Genomic DNA, 16,599 nt, shown 5'->3' with positions numbered 1-16,599 from the left:
TTTCAGCAATGGAAATCCACCAATCACTGCTACTGAATCATTTGCACACAAACTCCACATTTTTTTTCTTACAAACTCCTACTGTTTCAACTGCCATTTCATTCCCACACTTCATCTGACTGCAGCAGAACCTCATCTCGCCATGTTTTCTGTCTGGATTGTTGGACATAGTTACATTCACTGGGCTCACAGGTATGCTGAAAACAGAAATTTACACAACCTCAATTTACAAAATGTGGAAATCAAATGGATTGGCCAAAGAGGATTGAGATGTCACCAATTGATACCATTGGTGAAAACCTTTTTACATTGGCCAAACCCTGACCTCATAATAGTGCACTGTGGAGGAAATGATTTGGGCACTTTGACTGGGGTAGGTCTGGAAATGCTCTTAAAGGACACCTTTAAGCAATTAATGGCACTTTTCCCTCAAACTGCCTTGGTATATTCCAATATATGCCAAAGACAGAATCGGAGGTGGTCCAATCAAATTTCTCCACAAATTGAGAAAGCGAGGAAGCATGTAAATAAGTCTGTTTCAGTTTATATGAGAGACCATGGAATGGGTGCCATCTACAACAATAACTTGCGTTATTACATGCAAGATATCTACAGAGGAGATGGTGTGCACTTCTCAGATGAGGGCAACAGAGTTTTCATGCAAAATTTAAGACTGTGTATTGGTACCTACTTATAAGTACCTAGAACTTACACAGAACCCAAAAGCTCTTTTCAGAGCTAACTTAACTATAATTACTCTTTTAAAATTTCGAATGTACCTTTTTTCACTAATTTTTACTTATGTTCGCTTCCCGGTTCGCTACCCGGTTTGCGTACCGGCAGCTAACCGCGCGAAAAATAAAAAAATTGGGGTTTTTTCGACATATAGGAGCCTCCTCAGCCACCCTCAGAAAACCTAGGGGGTCAGGATACATCTCCCGTGCCCCCTTATACTCATTTCCCCACATTGTTTTTCCGCCATCTTGTGATTAAATTCGACTGAAACACAAAATGGCGAACTCCCGTTACGCTACCGGTAAGCTACCCGGTTCGCGTACCGGAATGCGCCTCTATGGCGAAAAATCGCCCAAAAATGTTTTTTTTAATTTCTGCCCCACGGGGCACTTTAATATCCCCCTCATCAATCCTAGGGGGTCAGGAGGGGTCTACCTTGACCCCTTTCATTAAATTCCCCCTTCGTTTATCTCCACCTCTTGTCTCTCGATCCCACCGAGAGACAAGATGGCGGCCGTTCCGGACTGTTTAGAATGTTGACAGACACCGGAGAGCCAATCAGCTTTGCTTCGCGAAGTTCCGTTACGCGTCAGGTACACGAACCGGAGCGCTAACCGGAGCGCTGTCACAGATATATCTGTTTTATAAAAACGTTAATTTCTCAAAATCCACTGGAGCACATATATTGAGACATAGCAAAGGCACGTCGGGCAAACCATATCTACAATTTTGCCAAGTTTCGTGTAAATCCATTCAGCCGTTCGAGCTAAAAGTGATTCCAACCGCCCTATGGAAAAATGAATGGGAAAAATGCGTTTTGGGACCCCCCTTTTTCTCTGCCCCCCCTTGACGAAACCCCCCCAAATTTTCAGGGGCTACTCAGAAACAACATGTGCCATTTTCCTCAAAATTTCAGCCAATTCCGTCTAAAAACGCCAAAGTTATTCGACATAGAATTTTCGGAAATCCCATAGGAAAAAAATCCTAACTATATATACCTACTGGCGACCGCCAGTAGGTAATATTATTATAATGTATCTAAATCGTTTTAATGTGTACAAAAGTCTGTGAAGACCTAGCCAATGTTATCCTTATCTCATGGTCACACTTGGGAATTACTAATCCTACAAAAACTGGCCACTTACATACACTTCCACTTTACCTATGTTAGTAATGGATAGTCGGGTCAAGTGAGGCATAATCTATACTTAATGGGTAACAAACAACAATAAGGAAAACCAGGAGGGGATAGTAATGAAAGAACAAGAAAAATGGAGCACAGAATAGATTTCAGGAGAAAAAGAGTCAATTGTAGAACATGATGATGTGGGCAATGTTTGGGGAATGCCATAAAGTGCACTGAACACAGCCAAATAAAGGATCAACATTAAATTGTAAAATACAGTGTTGACTGAAATAAGAATTGAAGTATGATTAAATTATACATTTTGGATACGTAGTGTGGAAGGGAGACTCCCTCCTACTAATGAGTGCGCTGTTTTTCGATGAAACTCATCGGTTTCTTCTCCACATTTTTCAAAATTTCATACTTGAATTATTCCATATATAACAGATCAGTAATCCATGGAATAATTCAGGTATGAAATTTTGAAAAATGTGGAGAAGAAACCGATGAGTTTCATCGAAAAACAGTGCACTCATTAGTAGGAGGGAGTCTCCCTTCCACACTACGTATCCAGTTATTGTAAGACAAGGGCAGGACGCCTTGTGACATGAGTTGAGCTAACTAAGAACCCCTACAATATTTGTTTACAAAACTTTATCATTACAGAGTGCACCAGGATAACAATCTTTAAATTATACATTTTCTCATGTACATATATATGTATTCAATTTTGTGGGAACATTGAAATTAAATAATTTATTTAAAGCAAATTGATATGGGGTTAGTGGTTGTCATGCATAAACCTGTGTTACCTATACAAACCATTTCAGATATACATGATGTACAGGCTCTGTTATCCTTGGAATTTCTGGAGTCTTGTGTGCCTGTACAAACTATATTAGAGGATCTAAATTTGAAGGAAGCTGTAAGCATTTATAGTGGTCTCAATGGATCTTCCAAATTCATTTCCAATGGGATAAATGACATCAATACATATCTATTTACAACAAATAATGGAGGACGATTTGTACACATTAGAAGACAAATGAAAAACTAAGGGGCATATTCACAAGGAGCTATTGCAGAATTAACAGCACTTTATTCCAGCCAAAGTCATGATAAATTAACCTCCCATTCACAAGCTTGTGTTAACAGCCCATAGCATCAGTTTACCCGCGATAGCAGCTGCAAAAAACATCGCCACAGAAGACCCCCACAACTATCGCTAATGAGATGCAGAGTAGGCATTCCGATGTAAAAAGCTGCGACAACACCACAATTTAACATTCTCAATGACCAGCCGGATCGAGGATAAGAACACAAAACACGCAATAAGCCGCGTTAGCAACAGGAAAATAACACCTGCTCAGACCTAGTGTAAAGTCGGACCACAGCCTGCATCACAAAAGGGAACACAGCCCAGAGCCACACCTGAAGACAAACAGTTGACATGGAGCAACTGAACATGCAGCACGGACACCCAAGAGGGCCACAACACCCAACGACAACAAGCCCAGGACCACCCCTCCCTGGCACCCCCTGACCAAAGACATTCCACATCAGCTACATCTAAACATGTACAAAATATTCCGCCTCATTTTGCACAATCACAACTGGTGACATGCATGTGTCGTCACAGAAATGAGCATCACACATTCACTTTCAAAGCAACCAATGAATCTTTATTGAAATGAGCACTGAAATGAAATGAAGACCAATGGCGGCTTCCCTCGGGACAATCCATAGGTCACAGCCTGCAAGACACATAACATGATGAGAAGGTGTGTCCTGCGCACAACAAAGGACAGAGAAAGAGTGAAGGAGAGAGAGAGAATAAGAGAAGGGGAGAGAGAGAGAAGAAGAAAGGGGGATAGAGAGAGAGAGAGAGAGAGAAGAAGAGAGGGGGAGAGAGAGTGCTGCCCCTGCGCTCCCAGGTCACACTGCTTACCTGCTGCCACTGATGTTTCTCCAACCACTTGCTAGTATTTTTAGCTGTACACTAGGTCACACATCAGAGTCAGAGCTTTCATCTGAAACAGAGTCCAGATACGTGACTGTCACAGTACACACACTTGCACAAGACAACATCGCCCGCCCGGCCATGCACACCCAGGCAGATGCACTCCAGCCCCACCCACCGCCCAACGGAGCATGCCCATCCATGCACACCCGGGCCTCACTGCTCACCTTCCGCCACCGGCGTGTAGACAGGAGGTACCACCACGTGCCATTGCAAGCCACAAGCCCGGGGCCTGCAGACAAGGCACCCTCCACACCATGCAGCCACGTTGCGCAGGCCACCACGTCTCACGTCTGGTGCTGGGTCTTGATAACTCCATGGCATAGGACATACCAGTGCACCTGGCACCATCGCAGGCTGGATACCTGCTAAGCTCAATGGGTGCCACTAACTCTGTGATCCCGGAAGCAAGGCCACATGGCGCCAGGCCTGCGTGCCAGCTGGTTCTGGCCTACACTGCTGTCCAGCAGGGCACACAAAACCTTAGCTGTCTGGACTGCCAGGACGGGGCATCTTTTCAGGCTGCACTCATGCTCAACACTTAAGGTGCCCCTACCTCAGTGCACCGAAAGTCACCGTTCCATGGTGGGGTGCCTGTGCTGGCCACAATGCTCTGTGTGCCACTAACGCTGTTCAAACCCAGTCAGTGTCCTGTGGCATAGTGCCTGTGCCAGCCTCAATGCTCCGTGTGCAACTAACCCTGTTCAAACCCAGTCAGCGTCCCATCTGGGGTCCCTCTGCCAGCAGCAATGCTCCATTTGTTACTAACCCAGTACTACGCCAGTCAGCGCCATGTGGTGGTAGGCCAGTGTCGGCCGCAAGGCCTTCGGATGCCACCAAACCAGTGCTACGCCAGCCAGTGCCACATGGTGGTAGGCCTGTGTTGATCACAAGGACTTCGGGTATCACCAACTCTGTGCGCAGCAAATCATGGGCCCTTTATGATTGATCACTGTGGAGCGTCCGGCATCCTGTCATCACCGGCAGAGGGGAATGTGATGTTTTTGGCCCCTTATAGTTGCGGGGTCACATGGCCTGTGACGTTTGTGCGGGATGGGTGTGGTGTGCCTGCAAACCTGCCCTCAGGGAGTGGCTGTGACATGCTGACAGGATGCCGGACGCTCCACGGTGATCGATCATAAAGGGCCCATGATTTGCTGCGCACAGAGTTGGTGATACCCGGAGTCCTTGTGACCAACACAGGCCTACCACCATGTGGCACTGGCTGGCGTAGCACTGGTTTGGTGGCATCCGAAGGCCTTGCGGCCGACACTGGACCAGGCCTAACCCTTCCCTTTCTGTGCACATTGGTCACCCCTATGGAAGGCCCAAGGTACCCCCTTGGGAAGGCTGAAGTGTATGTGAAAGGTAGAGCATGTACTAGTGTAGGTGACATAATCTGGTAGTGAATTACAGGCATTTTTTGTTTTTCACTATTGTAAGGCTATCTTGCCCATAGGCTATCATGGGGAATGCTGGATACCGTGGTTACCAGCATATCTTCCCATAGGAGCAAGATAGGACATAAAACTCTGTTATCCCTGAACTCAGAATTTAATAACACATCTTTTAGGAAAAATGGTTTTTAAAACCTGTGTTTGTGAACAGCGCTTTTAGAAAGTAGCTGTTCTCTTGTCTGACCTTTCTGTGTGCCTTGGTTGGTTTGTGAACTGACTGTCTGGTTTGTGAGTGACAGGGCTGGGGGATTCAAGGAGACAGAATGAGTCCGCCCAGAGGTAAATAGGGAGATCTGCATCTAGATGGGAGGGAGGAGCTGCACCTGGGTCCTTAATAGGACTGTGCCGGCCCCCACAGTGCTGGCTCCACCACCTGTGGTGCGTCTGATGTCTCTGCCCTGCACTGTGAAAGGCGAGAAGGAATCATGTCAACAAAGTGCTCCAGGACTGTGCTTTCCGTCCACAATGCTGGCTCCACCTCTTGCTGGGCGGCTGACGACCCTGCCCCTCTCTCTGAAAGGAAAGGAGAGGCCAATAAAACAAAGTGCTCAAGGAACACCCAGAACTGGTTCATACCAGGCTCAGAGCCCCCCTGCACAAAGGGAACAAATACTTTTAGGGGTATAAGTACAAGACCCATGACTACAGAAAATTAGATCATCCTGGAATCAAGAAAGAACCTCTGCCAAGGAGAAAGCTGAAACTAAAGAAGGAAAACTATCCTGCTGTTGCTCTGCTGGACTGACCTGCTGTTGCTTTGCTGCCAAGGAGAGGGGAAGGACTTTGCTTTGAACTGTGTCGCCTTGCTTGAAGGAATCTCCAAGGGCCTGAGAAGAGCTGGCTCCCTGTTAAGAAGTCCCAGGAACAAAAGAAATTCATCCCAGCTTCCCTGAACTCTGCTGATAGATTTCTGTCCTTCCTAGAGTGCTTGGGCCAGTTGTGGTGCCTCTGGAAGTTGTACCTGTGTTGCGAAGCTGGAAACCAAGATTTTAAAAAACTTTCTGCAAGTTTTATCGCATACCCGGCAGAGCGGGAACATTACCGCTGCTACGAAGATGAAGATTGTCGCAGCGCCTGTTGCCGCTGCCTGAAGACGTCTCATCCTTCATTTGCGGGAAGATTTCCGTTGCTGCGAACATCGTCGCAGAGCCTTCTGCCGATGGGTGAGATCACCGCATCACGTCGCTGCGGGAATCGTCACAGAGCCATCTTATCACAGAACTGCGAGTGAAAGATCACTTCTGAGCCGTGCATCGTCGGTCCCGGAAATCATCGCAATCCCTAATGATCGTCGCATCGTGCCTTTGCGGGCATTTTTCTATGGAACCTCCGCACTGGAATCCATACAAGGTATCGCTTCCCTCCCCATACAGACCGGATTCGTCGCAACACGCCCGCTACATCCAGCAGGGTTGTCGCATCGCCTCCCCAAGGTCTCAGGAGTGACGCAACGCTTATTTTCCACCGCACCAGCTTCTGTTTTGGAACTTTTTGGAATTTAAAGGTACTGTTGGCAAAACATGACGCAACTGTGGATTATTTTAACGCGACCTTAAGAACACTTTTGAAACGGCAGGCGTCAAGGCTAGTTCTCAATGCCCCGCTCAGAACTCTCTCCCGTCCTCTTGTGGAAAATCTCCATTGGTTACCAATCCGACAACGGGTTAAATTCAAAACCTGTTGTATCATTCATAAAAGCATTTTTGGCTCAGGTCCCTTGTATCTGGCTGAACAGTTTATCGCTTATGAACCTGTACATTCCCTCCGCTCCAGCAACCAATTTCTGCTACAGGTTCCACCCATTAGAAAGGCGAGACTGGGAGGCAGAGCTCTTTTGTTTTTGGGTCCCAGTCTCTGGAACAAACTACCTCCTAACCTGAGACAATGCACTAATTATCTGATTTTTAGGAAACTATTGAAGATGTTCCTATTTTAAATATTATACCCTCTCTCCTGTGTATTCATGAGAGCACTGTCCTCTTAGCCTGATGGGTGAACCAAGCGCAGAGATAGTCCCTCTGGAGTCGAGTCTAGCGCTATATAAGCCTTACAATAATAATAAATGATAATAATAACTGTGTATGTTGGATTTTTTGCCGTTTTGGTCATGTGTAGTTTAGATTAAATACCTTTATTTTTCTAAACTGTTGTGGAGTCAGTTTGTGGTGTTTTCACTTTGTTACTGTGAGTGTTTGTACAAATACTTTACACATTGCCTTTGATGAGCCTGACTGCTCATGCCAAGCTATCAAGGGGGTGAGCAGGGGTTACCTAAGAGTGTTTCCTCCTTACCCTGACTAGAAGCAAGGGTCCCTATTTGGACAGTGGTACCTACCTCTGCCAACTAAAGATCCCCAGTTCTAACACTCTGGCACTCCAGCACACAGCGTTAGAAGGCCTTGTGATGTTCCTGGGAGTCATGGGAGAGTGCTGAGGTTGTGGGTGCCTCCTGCTGGGTGGTTTGAGTAGCGGGTAGGGTCTCCTTGAAGCAGCTGGGATGATCCTGGAGGTGAGTGGTGGATGAGGTCAATGATGTCATGGATGGTTTGGGTGTCGATGCTGGTGTTGTCCTCCTTGTCAACAGTGAAGGGTGGCTGGGACTGCTCTGCAGGAGGTGTTGATGGTGCCCCTGTGATGTGAAGGTGAGATAGTGTATTACAATATGTCCTCATGTATGTAGCCACATGGTACATGTTGACATTTAGACAGCATGACATTGTACATTATGACAGTCTGTAGATCTGGGCGAGGACCCAGAGTCATTATGGGTTTGCACTGTGCTCTGCTTGATTGTGCATGTGTGGCATTGTGTCCATCTCCACTTGTCCACCCAGTACCTGGTGGTCACTCACCCTGTTGCGGTTGTGTTGTGTCCTGTCGAGCAGTGTTCGATCCCCCGACTCCGCCACAGTCTCCACACTGTTGACTGTTGAAACCAGCTCCTCCATGTCATCCAGCACAAACTGTGGTACAGGGTCCCCAACTCCACTCTGCGTTGCTGCCTTCTATTTGGCGGAGAGTTTCTCCTTGGTCTTCAGCTTGATGTCATTCCATCGCCTCTTGACCTCATCCATTGTCCTCTTATGGTTCCCGACAGCATTCACCTTATCCACGATGTCCCGCCATATTCCATTTTTAGTGACAAGTTGGCAGTGACGAACAGTTGTTGATGCTGTTCCATCTCCTCAGTGACTATGACCCTGTTCGCCTGTGGACTGAACTTTGTCTTCCTCTTCTTCTGGTCCTTTGCCCTCCCTGTCCCGAGGTCCCGGGCTGGTTGTCCGGGGGGCTTGTGTGGTTGCGCTAGTCCTTTGCGCCTGCTCAGGCTGCCTCCATGGTTATGGTGATTTTTCCCTGCTGCCAGGTGTGTGTTGCAAGCCTGGCACTGCTTATGGCTGATTTCCTCATAGCGCTTTGGCCCAGTGCAGTGTTTTTGGTGTTGTGGTTTGTGTTTTTGTCTCCATCGAAATTTTTTGTATTGGGGAAATTGTCTGCGGTTTTGGCAGACTATCGCATGATACCGCCTTGTTTTGAATTCCGTGTTTCCACAGGATTATTTTCCAGCGATAGGCTGCAATGTTGAAAGTTGCATTATTCTACTCTTGCGGTAGTTATCACACGTTTTTGTGAATATACCCCTAACAGTAACAGAAAAAGGAGCTTGACAAAAATAGAGAATGCTACCTAAAATATCTGAGTGGAAAGCATATCGCTGAAATTGACGAGTGGGTGAACGCTGCATACGGGAAACTTGCCTCGCCCTGCATACTATTACTGGGGCTGCTCCTTACCTGCTCCTGACCGGAACCTGACTTCCTGCACTCCGACCAGTCCCTCTCCGCCGCCGTTGGCCTCCTGACATCTGGCACGGCCGCCGAGTGAGGGGGACTACAGGTCCCAGCAGTGCTTGCAGCAGGAAGCCGCCAACGCCCTGCACGCGCCCGGAGGCGCTCTTAAGCAGCAGGGGTCCCCGTCAGAGCGTGTGGAAAGCATATAGCTGAAATTGACGAGTGGGTGAACGCTGCATACGGGAAACTTGCCTCGCCCTGCATACTATTACTGGGGCTGCTCCTTACCTGCTCCTGACCGGAACCTGACTTCCTGCACTCCGACCAGTCCCTCTCCGCCGCCGTTGGCCTCCTGACATCTGGCACGGTCGCCGAGTGAGGGGGACTACAGGGCCCAGCAGTGCTTGCGGCAGGAAGCCGCCAACGCCCTGCACGCGCCCGGAGGCGCTCTTAAGCAGCAGTCTTCCCCGTCAGAGCGTGTGGAAAGCATATCGCTGAAATTGACGAGTGGGTGAACGCTGCATACGGGAAACTTGCCTCGCCCTGCATACTATTACTGGCGCTGCTCCTTACCTGCTCCTGACCGGAACCTGACTTCCTGCACTCCGACCAGTCCCTCTCCGCCGCCGTTGGCCTCCTGACATCTGGCACGGCCGCCGAGTGAGGGGGACTACAGGTCCCAGCAGTGCTTGAGGCAGGAAGCCGCCAACGCCCTGCACGCGCCCGGAGGCGCTCTTAAGCAGCAGGGGTCCCCGTCAGAGCGTGTGGAAAGCATATCACTGAAATTGACGAGTGGGTGAACGCTGCATACGGGAAACTTGCCTCGCCCTGCATACTATTACTGGGGCTGCTCCTTACCTGCTCCTGACCGCAACCTGACTTCCTGCACTCCGACCAGTCCCTCTCCGCCGCCGTTGGCCTCCTGACATCTGGCACGGCCGCCGAGTGAGGGGGACTACAGGTCCCAGCAGTGCTTGCGGCAGGAAGCCGCCAACGCCCTGCTCGCGCCCGGAGGCGCTCTTAAGCAGCAGGGGTCCCCGCATCGCGGGACGCGCGCGGGCGACGCCGGGCTAAGCCCGGGCAAAGGGCAGGCCCTCTGTGGCCCTCAGTGGCTGAGGTAGGCTGGGCCCGGTTATTTTCATTATCGTTGTTTGGTATTGCTATTCATACTATACACCTCTGGCTGTTAAAGGAAGAAACACTCTGCAACATTAATAAGTTGTTCCTTGGCTATCTGCCACTGGGGAGTTAGTGTTGCACCTCCAGAGCATTATTTATTTATTTTTTACGGACATTGTTTCATTTTGTGCTCTTCTCTTCTGGAGGAAAACTATTTGAATAACAACAAACTTTGGGAAGAGTCTGCAAAGATGTCAAAAAAACTACGTTCAGGAAGACTAGTGGGAGGAAGATCGAGTGCTAAAACAATTACTAATCCCACGCGAAATAAATCTGTAAATAATCCCCTGCTGAAGGGTCAATGCCAACTCTTTGAGTTATGGGATAAATCTGTGGAGAAGAAGTCCAACACTGCAGTAAAGGAAGCCCTTTTTATTGCGGATCAGAAGGGCCCTCCTCAAGTTATTACTAATTCTATATCTCCATCCTTGCTGATCGTGCCACCTCAAACAGCAGCGGTGGAGAATTCCTGTCTTGCTCATCCCGAAAGAGAGGGGGAGAGTAAGCTTGGTGTCCGGGCAATAGAAGGAAAATTAGAGAACCAACCATCTATGCCTCAAGCCCAGTTTGTGAATGACAGGTTTGGTGGGGAAGCCTCATCATTATCTATTGATCTTGAACTGTGCGGCCGCTATGTAGATGCAGCTAGCTTGGAGGCTTTAGAACCCAATAAACCATCGGGGGGCGCTACTCCCTCTGGGCTAATGCTATATAGTAGTACTCCCTCTTTAAATGGACAGGACATGTCTGATCTGTTAAAAGCTTCCAGGAGCCCGGATCTTAATCTATCTGAGATTTGTCATACAGCTGAAACTGGTAACAAACCTATATCGGAATCCTTGATTGCTCTGGAACAATTACTAGCCTCTATATTATTTCTTCTAGGGAAATTTGTAGGTAGCTCGGATTGTATCCTGGACTCAGTTACTCAAATACTGAAGACATTGCTACAAAAAACATCGGAAACAATGAGTGTTCCCTCCCCTAAGGCTGAATCTAACATTCCTAAGGGCAAAATAAACAAGCCTACAGTGAATTCCGGTGCAAAAGCTGCGGTAATAGATCATGAATTGCATACTACAGTTTTGCCTGTATCTGCAGTTCCCAATTGTGTAATGACCTCTGTTCTCGAGATTGAGGAAGAAAACAAATCTATATCTGGCTCCAAAGTGGCTCAAGATCTATTCCCAATCTTCCTGTCGGAAAATAAAAAAGAACAACCTGAAGATAAACAAGAAGCAAAGGGGAAAAAGGGTAAACATAGAAACAATAAAGGGAATAAAAGGAAACCGCTCCGCAAATACAGGAAGAAAAGACAACGTCAGATAATCTTCCAAAACTCTATAGTCTTGTCTGAGAAGGAAGAAACAGACTTAGATTCAACCTCTATGTCTTTAAAGGTGGACAGTGAATGTGGTCCACCAACGGCTGTGGAAGATTTACTACAAAAGGAGGGTCCGGTCCCTAATATTACTGCATTGGTAGCGACAAAAGCCGGTAACTCACATCAACGCGGCCCACTTAATCCTTTGGCCTCTCCTTTTTCTCTGGCTCCAGAGGAGGGAGATCACCCACCGCCTTCTCTTCAGCCAAAAAATTTAAAGGCTTATGTGGACACTCGTGTGTTAGACTTACCCTTAAATAGATCATGGCTGCTTAAGCGGTTTAGCGAGATGGAAAGTCTTCACCCTATTCAATCTAGGGGCATTGAACTTGTTTCTCTGTTTGGTGGAGACAGGGTCTCATGTATAAGGGTTAAATTTTACTCCACAATCATTGTAAACTTGATATTGCAGCAAGCAGAGAATTTCCAACGAACCGGTAATGATGTTCTTCCTATTGTGAATCCCGGTAACATGTACCCTTCCCATGGGATGACACTTAAGGGTGATAAACAAAATGGGACTGTCTCCCCACTCAGAGATCTGAAGATCTGGGTCTCTAAAGGGAAACGTTCGGTCTCCCAGGTAAAGCCACTTCCACTGCTCCAGAACTCTTCTTTAATAGAGGATAATAATCGGTGGAACTGGCTGCACAGTGCGTTATCTACTAAGACCACAGATAATCCCAAATTGTTTCACCATCTTTAACACACCATTGAAAATTATTTCATGGAATGCGGCAGGGATTCATAATAGCCCAGAGAAATTTGACTTTCTACTTTCTATGGGGTCAAATGTGATTTGCATCCAGGAAACTTGGTGCACTAATTCGCTGGTTAAGTTAAAGGATTTTTATGTTCTGAAAGTTCCTGCCGCCCCTTCCAAGAAAGGTCACGCTAGGGGGGAATTGCCTGTCTATTATCTAATAACTTGCAGTGGAGGTTTTCCCAATATACTGACCCAAGTAAGCTTTTCCAAGCTATAACAATAGCAAACCTGTCTAGTAATTTAAAAAAGTTTTCCGTTGTTATTATTAATGTGTATATTCCTCCTGAAGAGCGTTTTAACCCTATATTGAAGCAGGTATTTCGATATATTGGCCAAATTAAAAATGTACCTTCTCCCCCGGAAGTTATCCTAGTAGGAGATTTGAACTGCAAAATTTCCAATACTAGTCTGAAGCTTTTCAGAAATAAACCCAAAGATGAGGTGCATCTTGTACCCCAAGCCCTTTTTCCGGATAAAATAGTGACTAATAAAAGAGGGAAGATTTTGCTTGAAGAACTAGCGGCAGTCGACGGACTTATATTAAATGGGAGACTTCCGTCTGATGTGCCTGCTAAATTTACACACAAGTCCCCTTTTGGGCTTTCCATTCTTGATTATGCAATATCGGATTATGGTTTGTTTCCCTGGATTCAGGATCTCAAGATTATTCCAACAACTCTGAGCGATCATTCTATAATGCTCATAACTATTTCTTTAAACCCTATGCCCACTGTGCCATGGGCCCTTAATGGCAGTGATGTGGCTTTTCATGCTTCTACGGGAAGATGTTTTTGGAATCCCTCCGCCATTAATGGGGTTCACGATAAATTACGTAAGACTCTACTAGAACTAAATGAGTGGCGTGGTTTAGAAATAGCTAATTTTGAAAATCTTATGCAAAATATAATTTTAGATGTAAAAAAGGCTTCCTGCCCTAGAAAAGGGGTAGTTGTGCCTAGTACACTACGTATCCTGAACAAAGAAATAAATCAACTAGTCCGTGAGCAATATTTGGACAGAGTTATGGAACGTGAAAAAGAAATCGCTAGGCTAAAAAGAAAGAGATGTAGATTAAAGGCTAAAATAAAAAAGGAGAATGAAGACAAAGTTTGGATTAACTTAAGGGAATCGGTTGTCCATGGTAGGACTAGAGAATTCTGGGCAATAATTGGGAGGGGATGTGGCACTAGAATAAGCCCTTGTCCCATCCCTATAGCGGAAGAGGTCTGGATCACATATATTCGGGACCTCTATGCAGGGAATGGCATTCCAGATGAGGATATTGTCCTAGCTGCAACGCCTGAAGGACTCATTAATTACCCCACAGAGGAATCAATTGAAACAGCCATAAGGAACATGCGCGCCTCTGGTGCAATGGGTCCCGACGAACTCCCTATGACAGTCTTAAAGCAGGATCCCCTAATTAGGAGTAAAATCCTGTTCCCATTGTTCAAAGCCTGCTTTCTGTCAAACACGGTTCCTGCCTCCTGTAGGGGAAGCATCTTGGTCCCTATTTTTAAGAAGGGATCTAAGAACAGCCCCAGTAACTATCGATTGATCGCTCTCCTCGACTCCATCGGAAAGGTTTTTGCGAAATGTCTTTTAAGCTCTCTTTCCGATTGGGTCGAGGAGAATAATATCTTGCCACTTGAACAAACGGGTTTCCGTAGGGGGCACGGTACTTTAGATAACCTCACCACTCTCTAGGTGGTAACTGATAAATATGTACAGGTGAGAGGGGGGGTTGTCTATGCGGCTTTTATTGATTTCTCCACGGCGTTCGATAAAGTGGATCGTAGAACGCTGTGGAGAAAATTGGCAGCGCTTGGTGTCCCATCCTACTTATTGGAGCTTGTCCGTACCCTCCATACAGAGACTTGGTGCAGTGTCTTGCAAGGGGGTGAAAAGGGGCTCTCCCAGCATATATCTTCTCAGAATGGCCTAAAACAAGGCTGTTTATTGGCTCCCCTTTTATTCTCCTTGTATACTGCTGATATGCCTGCTGCCTTGTCTGTCAGCGAAGGTATTGCTCCGGTGATTGGGGGTCCCCAATGTCCTGCTTGATGTATGCTGACGACGTCCTTATACTGGATCTGACCCCCAAAGGCCTTGCAAATCGGTTACAAGCCCTTCATGATTTCTCTATTGGGCATTGCATGAAGATTAACATCTCCAAAAGTAAAATTATGTGCATAGCCGGAAAAAAGAAGTGCCGATCGGAAAATTTTGGTTGGTATATCGGCGGTCAAAAACTGGAGGTGGTAAAATCTTATACCTTTTTGGGGAAAATCATTGCGGCCAATTTGAGCGAGAGGCCTCATATTGAGCACAGTTCGCGGAAAGCCCTCCCACATGGCAAAGGTCTAAATTCCCTGTATCAGGCCACTGGGAAAAGGCATTTTCTATGCTTACTGGAGGTATATAGATCCAAAATCCCCGCGACAATACTATACGGTATCGAACTTCTTGATATGAAATATTGGGACTTTTGCCATAAGATTGAGGGGAAACTTCTAAGATCCCTATCTTCTCTGAATAATGCGTGTTCTCTGGCTGCTTGCAGGCTCGACTTCGGTCTCAGGAGTAGCTGGGTACAGGGTTTATGTGCCCTGGTAAGATGGGTGTCCTGCCTGGCTAGAGCCGAACTGGGGACGATGAGAGCTCTTCTTAAAACTGAATTATTGGGCAATTTTAAGGAATTTTCACAAATTGTAAGGAATTTTCGAAAAGCTGTAACTTTGTTAAAGTTAGATGAAAATACTCTGTTTTCGCACTCGTCCTTACAGTTAAAACTCCTATTAAAACAGGCCTCGTGGGAGCTGTGTTATCAAGCAGATAAGAAGATAATTTATGAAAAAAGGGAAGTAGATCTTCTCCTTAATTCTTATTCGATTAAATTGGCCCAACCATATGTTACATGGAACTTGCCGCATGGTATTCGTAGATTATGGTTTTTGTTACGCTATGACCTATTACCCTTAAATCTACTTTTATCTAAATGGCATGGTTCTTCCCCTATTTGCAATTTATGTAACCTGAGCACTCAGGATCGCATGCATGTTTTGTTGATTTGTCCTGCGCTTCGCATATTGCGTCTCAAATGGTTAAAACCTATCTGTCTTCGTTTGGGCATTTCTACTCTGAATAGTTTTCTTCAAGCACTTTACTGGCCCCCAAATGAAATGTTCTGTTTCTATATTTTTAATTTTTTCAAAGGTTTTTTAGCTATTTATTAATATGTCTCTGGAGATGTTTGACAGTGCTTCCTGTTGTAGATTTGTCATTGTATGTTATTTTTATTCAAATGTGCATCTGAATGTTATTTTACTGATATGTATCTGTCTTTTTGTTATCTTTGTGAATTTTTATGTGGCCCTCTTTGAGAGCCAAAACATAATAAATAAATAAATAAAATCTGAGTCAAGATATGAATATCTTTATTGTATTTACCTATTTAAGACCATTACAATATTAGAAAATGAATATCATAGATATAAGTCTGCAATACAAAACTAGCATAAAGCAATTTGATTAAGTTTTAAAAAATAGTATACAATTTAATAAAATATCACTATTCATTAGATGCCTCCCAGATGTTACAACATTCTAAGTTCCATTTGATGGTTTTCTAAAACTAAATGTTCACCATATACACTATTTACTTATTCACAATTACAAATTTAATATAACAGCTTTAAAAACAACACTTTTTTCAAACCATCATTAATTCAGATCCAGAGCTAGCAGCGTTGACTCTCTTAATATTTCTTTCTCTTTTTCCTTTTTTTATCCGTCCCATTTCATCATGCATAAAATCATAAGATGGGAACTTATTATTATAGCCTCTTCTTTAAAACAAACAAGCTATAGTGACCCATAGTCCTTATAACATCTAACCTGCTGGGCAAAAAAGGCCAATTTATATATAAAAACTGGATTAGGTTAATATTATAATGTGTACATTTGATACCACTTATAAGCACAGTTCTCAGTCCTTTAACCCTATTTAAGAAATTTCCTTGAATAAAAGGATTATGCACGTTACTCCCCTACAAGCATGGGCAGCTGAGCATCCACTTAGCCAGATGATAACAGCTTGCCAGTACGAGCGTATTCCCATGTTCCTAAATAGTGATTTCAAAAG

This window comes from Lissotriton vulgaris, chromosome 2_1 (genome assembly GCF_964263255.1).
Source record: "Lissotriton vulgaris chromosome 2_1, aLisVul1.2, whole genome shotgun sequence".
Classification (NCBI taxonomy): domain Eukaryota; kingdom Metazoa; phylum Chordata; class Amphibia; order Caudata; family Salamandridae; genus Lissotriton; species Lissotriton vulgaris.
This window is presented reverse-complemented; position numbering follows the sequence as displayed.